At 47.0% G+C, this 13,428-nt stretch overlaps 1 protein-coding gene and 1 pseudogene across 5 annotated transcripts in view; one reads left to right on the top strand and one right to left on the bottom strand.

Moving 5' to 3' along the window:
• Nucleotides 1-13,428, top strand: part of LOC146797866 (RNA-binding protein 6-like) — a 1,129,330-nt gene that overhangs the window by 910,157 nt on the left and 205,745 nt on the right. The window lies entirely within an intron of this gene.
• Nucleotides 11,356-12,657, bottom strand: LOC146797867 (5-hydroxytryptamine receptor 6 pseudogene; annotated as a pseudogene).

Raw genomic sequence — 13,428 nt, 5'->3', positions numbered from 1 at the left:
GAATTTGAACTCAAATGAGGAGGTAGACTCAAACCCATATAGAGCGTTACCCCGGACGGCATCACGCTGTTATAAAGAGAGCCACAGACACCTGTGGGGTAGAACTGGAGAAGTAACAGACGGAAGCTTGTTTCCTCCTAGAGACATTACTGTCTGACCAAGAAGGCAAGCAATTCTTCCTGATGCTACCCAGTGTCCTGGACCAGGATAGCAAGACCCTCAAGAAACCCGCAGTTGTCTTTTATTCCTAAATCCTGCAGAAAGTTGGTTGTAACATCCTTAGTCTTGTCTAAACTTGACTATTGTAATGTAACATCCTTAGTCTTGTCTAAACTTGACTACTGTAATGCACTGTACATCAGTGTGCAATCCACCCTTCTCAGGAAGTTACAGGCAGTACAAAAGGCTGCAGCAAGACTGATTCTGGACATACCTAAATATCAGTCTGTCAGATCAGCATTACGAGACCTCCACTGGCTGCCAGTCGGTCAGCGGATAAAGTTCAAGGCACTCTGCATGGCCCATAAGGCTTTGCACAAAGAAGTGCTGAAATTTCTAGAGGACCCCTTCAGATGATATTCTCCAAATAGACCTCTGCGTTCGGCTAATTCCCATCTGATGCCGGTGGTCAGGATTAAAAAGATGAACTGGGGGGAGGAGTTTCACCTATAACACCACCAACCAAGGAATGGAATTCCCTTCCACTTTATCTTAGAAAAATGTCCTCCCTCCTCGAGTTCAGAAAACAACTGAAGACCTGGCTCTTTTAGTAGTAGTAGCACTAAGTACAGTATGTAGCACTGGAAGCGCCATGACACCCGAGGGTATTCGTGCGCTGTATACATTTTATTAACATAACATCGTAATGGCACACCCCCTGTGGGCCCGATTTTCTTTCAATTCAATTAGCTCCAGGTGTGTAGAGTTAAAGTATCTTGTACCAGCTGCTCCCCCAAGCAGCTTCAGAATTGTACTCCTGTTAAGTATATCATCTTTTCTCTCTGGTAGTTGTGGTGCCTGACGGCTCAGGTTTAGATAATTGTGGTTGCTCCAAGGCACATGCCTCAACATGATCAGAATTAGGATTAGAAACCGTTAGAGAGTCACTTGCAGTCAATGAGTTAGACTTTACAAGAGACGCCATGAGACATACAGGACCCATACTGCAGCCTGTAATATCTTGTGGCTTTGCGGATGAACTGGTCTGTGAGGGGAGCACTGAGGAAATCCGATCAAGAATAGTGTCTAGCTTTTCAGGTATTGTAGCAATGGCGTTGCAAGTAGATGTGCAGGGACAAGTAAAGTACACAGCAGCTGAATCCAATGGGACTCTGGTAATCAGGTTATTCAAGGCTGTCCTAACCAGCAGTACCTGCCGCCAGTCTACTTGTGCGACTACCAGGCTGGTCCTGCCTGAAGTCGAACTCTCCAGCCAGCCTAACCAGCCCACCCAGGTTTCAGTGCCCCAAGCTCAGCCCCAAGGTTCCTGTGCCCTAGGCCACAGGAGCAATGCTTTGCCATTTTCTTGCTCCTCCCATGCTGTTTTTACCACTTCCCATCTCCCCAGCGCCCCTCCCAGGACCTACTTAATGGAGGCTGCAACGCAGCCAAGCCTGGACTGTGCACAGCCCCAGGAACGCCGGCCCTCCTGCTACCCTCCGCTACACCACAGAGGAGCTCCTGACCCTGGACTCCGGAGACTGAAACAGCTGCTGCATCTCCTCCCCACTAACAACCTAAGGACCCTTCACCTGCCTCTATTGCCACTTCGCCTGCAATACAGTACCGCCAGTCCATGCAGAATCCCATGCCACATCCGCCCGGAAGACCAGTAACAACCAGCAAACCCAATGCTTGTTGCTGTGCGCACGATCCCTCTGAAAACATGCCATGGGAATCTGGGACACCATCACCACCCTCTCCCCTGACACCACCTTCATCACAAAACATAGCTCAATCCCTCCACATACCCTGTCATCGTCACTGCAACACCCATTGGCTACAAGATGATACACCAAGACCACACTAACAAGCATGGCGGAGGCATAGCCATCATCTTCAAGGAAACCATCCGATTCATTGCCGTCAATGACAACCACACATCCCTCATGGAACACCTCAACTTCCAACTGTAAACTGACACCAAGACAATGATAAGAGGCACTCTCATATACAGACCCCTGGGACCTCAACTAGCTTTCTGCACTGCCATCTCCAAATTCATTGCGTCCCCCCACCCCCAAACCATCAAACCCTACCACTACATCCTACTCGGCAACCTCAATTTCCACATCGAGGACCCCAACAGTGCCTAGTCCACCACCCTCCTGGAGAACCTGAACAACATCGGCCCCACCCAACTGGGTCTCCATACCCACATACAGAGCCGAACACACACTCAACCCCATTTTCACCTCCAGTGACAGTCAGATTCAGCCATGTCACAGAACTCACTTGGTCCGACCATGCCATTGTTCACTTCACCATCGCCGGCGCTTAGCACACCAGCACCAGACATCACAACTCCTTCCGCCGCAACTGGGGCAATTTAGAAGACTTTGGACTCAAGCCCTGAGCACCTCCCAAGCCGAAGCTTAATCAGACATAGAACAGGGTGTCCATAACTTCTCTGAAATAGCTCACTAAATGCGCCGACAGTCACCCCAATGAAACCAATAAAACCTCAAAACATGCCAGCTGTTACTCCCCAGTGCTCGGAACCACCAAGCGCAACTACTACCCACTCGAGATATGTTGGCGCTCCACAAGGAACCCCTCTGATAGAGCCACTCACAAATTACATCAGCAATTACCACCTGCACGGAAGCCAAGAGAGCAGCCATCAAAGCTCGCATCGATACAGCAGACAACCACACGAAAATACTACTCAAAATAGTCAAGGAATTCTCCAACCTAGCAGCCACAGAAAACACAATCCACCTCTGCCAAGATTTCTACAGCACTCTCTCGGACTACTTCCTCAGCAAGATTGCCACCATCTACAACAACTTTGACCCCCAACCCACTGCCCTCCACCTCAGCAGCCTCATCCTGCCAGCGCACATTAGCCGAATGATCTCCACATGTTCTCCACTCACCACACAGACCACCACGACCATCATGTCATCCATCCACTCCGGGGTAACCACCGACCTCTGCTACGACTGTCTTTTCAACTTTGGAACCAACCAAATCAGCATGGAATTCACCTGCATCATCAAAACTTCCATCACCATGGTAGCGTTTCCTGGCAGGTGGGAACACGCAGATGTCAGACCCCTCCTAAAGAAACCCTCTTTCTACCCCAGTAAACTAAAAGATTATCGATCGATCTCCTTGCTCCCTTACCCTGCCAATGTACTTGAGAAGGCCATCAACAGCTCACTGGATACCTGGAACACAGCCACCTGCTTGACACCTCACAATCAGGATTCCGTGCCAACCACTGGAGGGAGACCACGCTGATTGCTGCCACAGACAACATCAGAACTCTCTCCAACCATGGGGATACTGTAGCCCTGATCCTCCTCAACCTCTCTGCGGTGTTCGACACCGTATCCCACCAAACCCTCATCAACAGACTCTACATCAGCATACAGCACAAAACTCTCAAGTGGATCGCCTCCTTCCTTACAGGATGCACACAGAGCATCCGGCTGCCTCCCTTCACCTCCAAACCCAAGAACATCATATGCGGCGTACCTCAAAGATCATCCCTCAGCCCCACTTTGTTCAACACCTACATGACCCCACATAATTTCCTACAAAGATGACAACTTATCCTCTTGCCCACCAGAGACCTTTCCATCACCAAAACAAACTTCTGTGACGCCATGGCTGTTGTATCCAACTGGATGAGAGCCAACTGCCTTAAACTAAACTCCAACTAAACTCCGACAAGACAGAAGTACTGATCTTGGGGAAAAACACATACATATGGGATCACAGCTGGTGGCCAGCAGAACGCGGACCTACACCTTCGCCAAAAGACCACGCACACAACCTAGGCGTCACCCTCTACAGCGAACTGACCATGAAATGCCAAGCCAACTCTCCCCTCCTCCTGCTTCCACACCCTCTGCACTCTTGGCAGAATCTTTAGTTGGATCTGTCAACACCAGAAAGACCGTCACTCAGGCACTTGTCACCAGCTGCCTCAACTACAGCAACACACACTAGCCGGCATCTCCACCCAGCTCCTCAGAAGACGCCTGACCATACAGAACGCTGCAGCCAGACTCATCCTCGACCTTCCCTATACAGACCCACATCACCTCCCACCTCAGAAACCTACACTGACTCCCCATTCAGAAGAGATGTCAGTTCAAGATCCTCTCCCAAGCCTATAAAGCTCCAAACTATCAAGGACCGGCCTACATCAACTACAGACTCAACTTCCATCTACTGTAAGACACCTGCACTCCTCCTCACTAGCCCTTGTGCACAAACCCCACATCTGTTGCAGCCACAATAGGGGCTGCTCCTTCTCCTTAATCACCGCCAAGGCCTGGAACGACCTGCCCCTCCATCTTTGACTGGCGGACTTCAGAAAGAAATTCAAGACCTGTTTTTTTTTAGGCAGACCTGCACCCCCAGCCCCCTGGTACCCTTAGCGGTGACAGTGCTGCGCTTTACAAATTGTGATTGATTAATTGAAGTCGAGAAATCTGGCATAGATTCCCACAATGTGGTCTGCTAGTGTGCTAAGAATGTCTACATGCAGTTTGTCGGAATTATAGGTTAGGGATGCTGAAACTGCATCAAAGTTGTTGAGCAAGACATTCCTGTGGTTGGTGCTGGAATTATGCTGGTGTGCCCCATCTTTCTAGCTGCAGTGTGATTGTGCTGTAAATTACATTCTTCCCAATGCGACAGTAGGTCAGAATGACCCAGAGAAGCAGAGCCATGAGATCCAAGCGCCTCTTCAAAGGTGCTCCTGTGGTCAAACTGGAGGGTGAGGCCTTGGAGGTTAACAAATTTAACTTGATAGGACTCCGTGGGGTGACAGGAATCAGATGGCACGTAAAGTTGGTGGTTGTATTGTTCCAGATACTTAGTTGGATGCATGAGCTAAGTAACACTTGACTGGCCATGCTGGTTGCATCAGCTAGGGGATTGCTCCAGTTAGCCTCTCCCCTATTTGAAGTATTGGCAGTGTTGGTTTCTGTTCTGAATGAAATATAGTGGTTAAAGACTGTCTCCAGGAGTGATAAGCTTTCCTTTTGCCGATTGTAAAAAAATAAATTAACTATCTATTGACAACCTACCTTGAGACTAACAGACTATTAAAAAGGTCTCAGTCTGATTTTAGACCCCTTCACAGTACCGAGACAGCTTTGCTTGCGGTCACTGACCATAATAAATGTTCGCTTGACGCTAATGTCCTGACAATATTGGTTTTATTAGATCTGTCGGCATCATTTGATACGGTGTATCACCCCGACCTCTCGACATACTCCATGATCTATGGATTCAAGGAATGGCCCTTAAATGGTCCAGACGATGCCACTGCCTTATGGAGTTCCGCAGGGCTCCTGTTTGAGCCCCATGCTTTTTAATATTTACATGGTCCCCCTCGCTAAGATAGCCTGAGTGTAGAAAGGCAAGTGCACCAGGTCCAATTGAAGCAATATCTTTATTTGGCTGAGGAGCACAGAAAGACACGTCCAGTCCTCCCGTGTCCAACTTCTAACTGCCCAGAAAACAGAACAGAGTTAAACATAAACATTCCAGGAATGCTTACACCAAGCATTCCTGGTAACTAAGTGACACAACACTTCTCCCGCTTTAATAAACAAAGAAAAAGCAGGAAGGACAAAATAAATGTAAAAAAAAACAAACGAACATAAAAGAAACAAGCATTGGCATAGCCAATAGGCCTCGCTTTTGGGACCTTATAAGTATTTAGTTATGCAGCACAATATCCTTGGTGCAACAACATCAACTGTTGCACGGCTAAACACTTATAAGGTACCAAAGGAGAGACCTATTGGCTATGCCAATGCTTGTTTACTTGGCCACTGGTTGGTTGGTTATTTCAATCTCTTATATATCCCTGTTGGTGCACCTGGTTTGTTGAATGATCCATAAATGCATGTTGTTTTTCTTCAGATGCACCGCTGTGTTTTAATAAAAATGGCGATTGTTTGATTTACTTTGTGTTGTGTTTTTGTATACAAAAGTTAAATTCACAAAAAACGAATTCAGTCACCAACTTTTCTTAGCACATTTCTGTTAGGGGTGTGTGAAGGTTTTGTTAAGTGCCCAGAGTCTTGTATAGTTCCTGATAATTTAATTATATGTAGATCGCTGAGTTTCCTGCAATTACGCCCTGGTCTAGTTTGTCCCAGTAAACGGGCAATATTTCCTTGGAGTGCTGGTTATTGTTAGAAATGGTTGTGCCTTTTTCTCGCGAATTAACTTTAAAACTGTTTCTTTACTTTGCAACTGCATGAATGTTGACAGTCTGTTTTTTTCAAACAAATTTAAAGGAGCTTGGAAAGTCTAATTTTGCAGTGAGAACTCATGGGGGAAAATGTTGCTGTAGCAATCATATTATTTATAGCACTCTGAATGATTACAGCAAGCTCACACTATAAAACTTAGTCTTAAACCCCTAATTTCAAGAGGTAATCTATTTGTGGGGAGATTTAGTTCTTGGCTTTACCTCCACCAATCTATCTAAAATGATAGTACACTTCCAAACGTAAATGCACACCAAAGATCGAAAATAGAGTAGGTTACTTGATGGTGAATAGGTCACATCGAAGTACAAAGATTAACAGCCTCATTTAGAGTTATGTGTTAATGTAGGGTGCAAAAACTTAATTTTAAAATACCAATTGTGAAAGTTGTCAGGTCAAATTCTTCGCTTGTTTGCTACATTTGTGATTTTTATGGGGGATTGCAGTCTTTGTGGCACTGCCTGTTGGCCCTTTGTTCTGCCTGGACCTCATTCTGTCACGCTTACTCTAATATCGAAAGACACTCATTTATAGATGGACTCCATTTCATCGGTAGGATATTATCTCAAAATAAGCGCCTAAGTGCTGGTGGTATGATGAATTCTCCGATATTGCTTTATTATAGAAAGAACAGGAAAGGTAGGATCGTGTGGTAATGTGATCAGTTCACATTTCTCTCATTTTCGTACCATCAGAACGAGTGCAAACGTTATGTCACAGAAGATTGTGCAAGCAACGCTCTACTGAAGACAACTTTTGCTTTACAAGGACCAAAATCATGAAATGGAAACTCCTGAAACAGACAAATCTGGGCTGCATTTGGTTTCTTAAATATTTTTTTCTTTATTTTGGCAACCTGATGGTTGAGATGATGTATTGAAACTGTGCTTCTTGGACTCCTTACACCCTGAATGTTGTTAGATAATAGGCTAATAATAAACCACACAGTACTCAAAATGTAGAACCTGCATCATGCAGAGCCCTAAAAAAGGTGAAACGTGTGCGTGATTGTTGAACACACTTTAAGACAGGTCACTTTATAACTTCTAGAGCTGCATTTACGGTGGTGCAGCCTTTGAAATTGACACTGATCTAAAGATTAAATAAAGAGCTTCTGCCGTGAGCAGGTGGCCGTTCTTCTGTGTTAGTCTACATTTCAATACGTGAGACACTGAGAACAAGACTTGACATTCATCGCACGCCCATAAACGTTTGGCAAGCTGTGTGTTTGCTGTAATACAATATTACCACTAGATTTCAGGAAAGCTATAATGTTAAACAAAATGAAGTTAGGCAGTGCTAATATATATTTTTTTTAAATAACATTTTTATTGATTTTGCCAAGTTCACATACAGAGTAACATTTGTGCCAGCAGCACCATAGAACACTTTTTCCATAGGTAAAGTATAATGAATTGCATTCACAATTTTAACACTTCTCTGAGTTCGTTTCGCCTCGGTGTTAAGTCCACCACTGGGGATGTACATAGGTTCCCCCGGTACCCAGTCCATGCTTTCCAATTCTTATCTCACTTCTTGGGGCATCCTCGAATTATAAACACTTTCTTTTCAGCTATCATGCATCTGTCCCATACTCGTATAGATGGTGCATCTGCAGTCTCCCAGTGGCGTGCTATTTCCCGTTTGACCAAGGTGAAGCCCAGCGTTGTCATCTGCTGCTCGATCTCCGTGAGGCCCGTAGCCTCCCATATGTTAAGTAGGCCCATCTGAGGCGTGAGGGCCAGCGTTTTCCCCAGTGCGGTTCGAAGCTTAGTCGCGGCCCCCTCCCATATCGATTTGATCGCAGGGCAGTCCCAACCATATGATAGAAAGTGGCCTCATGTTGGCATCCCCTAAGGCAGAGTGCATCTTCCCTAGCCCCTATCCTTGCGAGGACGACCCCCGTCATATAGGACCTATGTAGGATCCTGAGTTGGATCAGCCGGTATCGGAGGGTGACCGCCGCCCTCCTAGGAGACATCAGTGCCACCCTCCAGTCCTCTTCCTCTATGGGGCCATGTCTCGTTGCCACTTCTCTCGAAGCGTCTCAAATGTATCGGGGAGGTTGTTGCATAACTTCTTATACGTCAGGGAGATGGTCTTCGAGTGCACTTGTCCATCTAATAGCCTGTCCTCTAGAGGTGACGAATCCGGAATGTCTTGCAAGTGAGTAAATGCCGTCAGAAGGGCGTGTCGAATCTGAAGGTAGCGAAATAGTTCTCCTTGCGCCATGTGGTAGGTTCCTGTCAGTTTCTCAAAGCTAAGAATGGAACCTTTTTTTATCAAGTCTCCGACCTTTGAGATTCCAATCAAGTCCCACTTGTCAAACCCTGTCTGAAAACATAGGGTACCAAGTCTCTGGGTCTACCATAGTGGTGCCGCCTTTGTGAGGGTGTTTGCCCACCCTAATTGGGAATTCGCTCGGCGCCAGATGTCAATCGTATGAGACATGGGACCAATAAATTTATGCTTTTTAACTTTAGAGTAGAGCGCACCCAAGTACCCTGCTCGACCTGTTTGATATTTGTCTAGCACATACGCCGGGTCATCAGGGGGTCGATACACCCAGTGATTTACCACCACCAACTGCGAGGCCCAGTAATATAGCTGCAGGTCCGGCAAGGCTATGCCTCCATCGTACCATCCCTTGGTAAGCTTTTTCAGTGAAACCCGAGGGGCGGCAGTGCTAATATTGACAAAAAACTCGAAGCGCAAAGATGGAAACTGTCTGTCAATAGCTTGATGGTACTTGGTGAAAACGCTAAACAGCGTTTACCTGCCTGCAACGGTCTACCACCCTCTCAAATAATTTTTTTTTTTTTTTTTTTAAACTTTTTATTGATTTAAGAGATTTCAAGGTACAAAGACATTATAGTATACATTTGTAGCAGCCTTATTCTGTACATATTACACCCTACTTCGTGTGTGGTAGAATTCCATCGCTGTATAGTTACATTATTCAGTATCCTAGGATAAGTGTTACAAGGCCTGCCTCTCAAATAATTTATAACAGCACTATTAAACGACGCCGCATGGACCTGAATTGATATATGAACGTTAATGGCGGGACGTGCATTAAAACCAAACAAGCATTGGCCGCGCGGCTGCGAAAGTGATTGCGATCAAGCGCGGCGAGCGATGCGCTTAACGAGGAAAGCCATATGGCGCCTCTGCTCGTAAGCGCGCTCCCGCGCACATGCACGCAAGCTGTTGGCCAGCCATGGTAGCATTTTTTGAAGCCCTTACTAAAAGTCTCGCCAGCGCATGCGATGGGTCGGGCGAGACCTAAAAATACAGTAATGAAAAAGACAAAGCAATAGTAAATATAAAACAGTATAGCATTACATATTCTTCACAACATAGCCCTTTAACCATACAGGAGTTTTCTTCTCCCTACACAACCTTTGTTTAAGGCTCGGGGAATCACAAGGATCAGATCCAGAATCGTCCACCATAGAAGAACGAACCACCCCTTCCTCCCCCTCAAGAACAGATGATCCAACGTTAGCACTATTAGCTGAATCATCAAGAGGAGTAGAGGCACTACCACCGGGGGTGCAACTGGATTAAAAAACAAAATCATCCTCCATCCAATCAGAATTATCCTTGAAATTATTAGTTTCTTTCACACCACCAGGCCACTCTTTTAAGATTCCAAACTACACTATTCCTAAGTCTGACAGCATTTTGCAAAACTTCAACAACTTCTTCCGCATTAAAAAAAAACACTGTCACCCTTCTTAACAAATCCAGGTTTCTTTTTTTTCTTTTTTTTTTTTTTTTTTGTAAGCAAAGGCATCATGATCATATATGTAATTATTTATAAACATACATCGCAGCGCATAATGAAGGACCTCATTCTTCAAGAAGCTTCAGTGTAAAGGTCTGATCCATGAATGACACCCCCAGCCTAGCCCACAGGAGAGGGGTAAAAAAAGACGCGTAATTGTTCCATGCATGGATGGTATACCCAACCAAGTCAACAAAGAGGGGTTTGCATTACCAGGAATTGCCTAGTCTAGGGAGGGCAAGCCCAATTCGGTACACAAAAAGGCATTCACATTACCAGGAATGGGGCAGGCCATGGAGGGCAGCCATAATAAAGTCTACAAAAAGAGGTTTGCAATATCAGGAATTGTTCATTCTAGGGAGGGCAAACCTAACCTAGAATACAAAGAAGGAGTTCACATTAGTAGAAATGGTACAGTCGAGGGAAGGTAGACCCACCCAGTCTACAAAAAAAGGGGATTCACATTACCAGGAAGAGTTCAGTCTAGAGAAGGCAGACCCAAACCTGTACTCAAAAAGGGTTTTACATTACTAGGAATCATTCAGTTTATGGCGGGCAGAAAAAATTAATTGTACACAGAAAAGGTGTTCATATTAGCAGCAGCGGTTCATTCTGGGGAAGGTAGACACAACCAAGTCCAAAAAAAATTACCAGGAATGGTTCAGCCTACAGAGGGCAGACCCAACTCGGTACACAAAAAAGTTTCCTTTATCAGGAATAGGCCAGTCTAGGAAGGGCAGATCCTACTACACAGAAAGGGGGTGCACATTACAATCAATTGTTCAGTCCATGGAGGGCAGACCTAACTCAAACCACAGAAATGGGTTCACATTACCAGGGATGGTACAGTTCGTGGTGGCTTTACCCAGTACAGACCCCAAGACGATATTGGTTTCACATTACCAGGAATGGTCCAATCTACAGAGTGGAGACACTGTCCCAAAGAGGGGGGGGGGGTTACCAGCTTGACTCGGTCCATGTGTGGTAAACCCCCGAGACTTTGCAAGGAATGATTTGATCCATGCCTGAAACGCCTTTAGAAGATTTCTTCTATAGCAAGCAGACTCAGTCCATATATTCTGATAGTTCCTGTTTGCTGTGTCAGTCCATAGGCGTGTTCAGATGGTGCACCTGCAGCTCCTGGTCAGTGTGCTCCAAGTCGAATAAGTTTACTGAATCAGCGCCCGTGACTGGGAGGATGTCCAGTGCGTGGTCTTTGCAGTGTGGTAGCAGCAGATGCTCGTTGGCCTGAGTGACTGACTCCATGGAGTCCATATCCCCTCTCAGGGTGAGCACATTCTTGAGGGACAGTCCAAGCCGGTGAGCGCTGTTGGAGTTCCGAATTGATAGAGAGATGGCGCTGGTTCTGTGCTCCCAGGAGCGGCGGCAACAGGGCAGGTACTTGGCCATGGCCCGCTTAAAATCACGCATGAACAGTGGATAGATGATGGGGTTCATGGTGCTATTGAAGTATCCCAGCCATGTGAAGACATCAAAGAGGCTGTCTGGGACACAGTTACACACAGCCTGAGCTTTATTGGCTATGAAGAAAGGGAGCCAGGCGACGAAGAACATGCCCAGTAGGATGCCGAGGGTTAGGCTGGCTTTCAGAGCCTTCTTGCTGTGCTTGGATACGTATCTCCTGTTCTCGCAGCCTCCTGTGTTCTGGACTCGAAGAACCTGTGTGGACTCTTCACCGTTGGTGGCCATGTTTGCGGTCAGTGCTGCCACCTGTATCGCTTGCTTCCTGGCGGCGAGCAGAATGCGGCAGTAGGTGAAGGAGATGGCCACAGATGGCAGGAAGAAAGTCAAACATGAGGCCACCAAGGCATATGGCAGGCTTACCAGAAGGCGGCACTGGTCCTGCCCCCGAAGCAACGTGTTATTGGCAGGTCGGACGTCAAACTCCAGCTCGTGCCAGTCCATGGTGATGGGCAGGAAGGAGGCCAGGGCGGCCAGGCTCCAGGCAGCCAGGATGAGGCCTAGAGCACGACAAGATCTCATGCGAAGCTTGTACTGCAGGGGGCACAAGATGAGCAGGTAGCGGTCCAGACTGATGGCGCACAAGTTGAGGATGGAGGCGCTACAACACATGACGTCGAAAGAGTGCCAGATGGAGCAGAAGGGCTGCTTCAGCACCCAGCGGCCGCACAGCTGGTTCAGCATGGCGGGCGGCATCACCACCAGCCCCACCAGCAGGTCGGCGGCAAAGAGTGACACAAGAAAGAAGTTGGACGTGTTCCTGAGGGAGCGCTGAGTGAGGATGAGCAGAATGAGGAGCGAGTTTCCTGCCGTGGTGAGGACAATGATGAAGCAGAGGAAGGCCGCCAGCCAGCGGCTGCCGCCAAGGGCGGCCCTGTCTTCCGCCCCAGCACTGCTGTTCCGCCCCAGTTGTTGTTCCATTTGAGGCTATAGACTATGTGTGGGCAAACAAGCCTTGGAACTGTGTGCAGAGAGGAGGGGAAATGTCCTGAAACTTGCGGGCTCTCTCAGCCAACAATACACCTGCCTTGCTTCTCCCCTTCAGTGACTCCGCGCTGCCCTTTGCTCACTTTGCTGTCTTTCTTATCCACAACTTTATTCGACGTTGCCCCTGGGTCTCTTTTAACGCCCCTCTCCCTTTATCTGCCTCTTGTTCATTCTTGCTCCCCTCCCTCTCTATCTCTTTCACTCCCTCCAATTTCAGCCTACATCCTCCTACATCCTCTTTAATCTCTCCTCCGCATTTGTCCTCTCTTTCTCTGCCCCTTCTATCTCCGTCCTGTTTGCTTTTGTCCCGTTTTTACCGTCTCCTCTTTCTTTCTTCTTCTTCTTCCCGTCTTGCTGTCCTCTTTTCTTGCACTCTTTCCCACTTTTTCTTCAGCCCGTTTTCCCTCCCCCTCGGTCCATTGTGCCCTCGTACTTTCTTTCTACCCATTCTTGCCTTCTGTCTCCTCATTATAACATATCTACCCTCTCTCTCCCGTGTTTGACCCTTCTTTTTCCCCTCCGTGGCCTTTTATTTCCCTCTTTCTTCTTACTCTGTTCCCTTACCCTTGTCTTTTTCTTCTTCACTGTCTTCCCCCTCTATCCATCCATACTGTCCCCGCTTTATTTAATATCTACTACTCCCCTTTTCTCGCCTTTCACTTTCTCCTTTATTATAGCCCCTCTCTCTTCTTCCTGCCCCCCTTC

Source organism: Triturus cristatus, chromosome 9, assembly GCF_964204655.1.
Source record: "Triturus cristatus chromosome 9, aTriCri1.1, whole genome shotgun sequence".
Taxonomy (NCBI): domain Eukaryota; kingdom Metazoa; phylum Chordata; class Amphibia; order Caudata; family Salamandridae; genus Triturus; species Triturus cristatus.
Note: the sequence above shows the minus strand (reverse complement) of the source record. Positions and strands in the feature narration are given on the sequence as shown.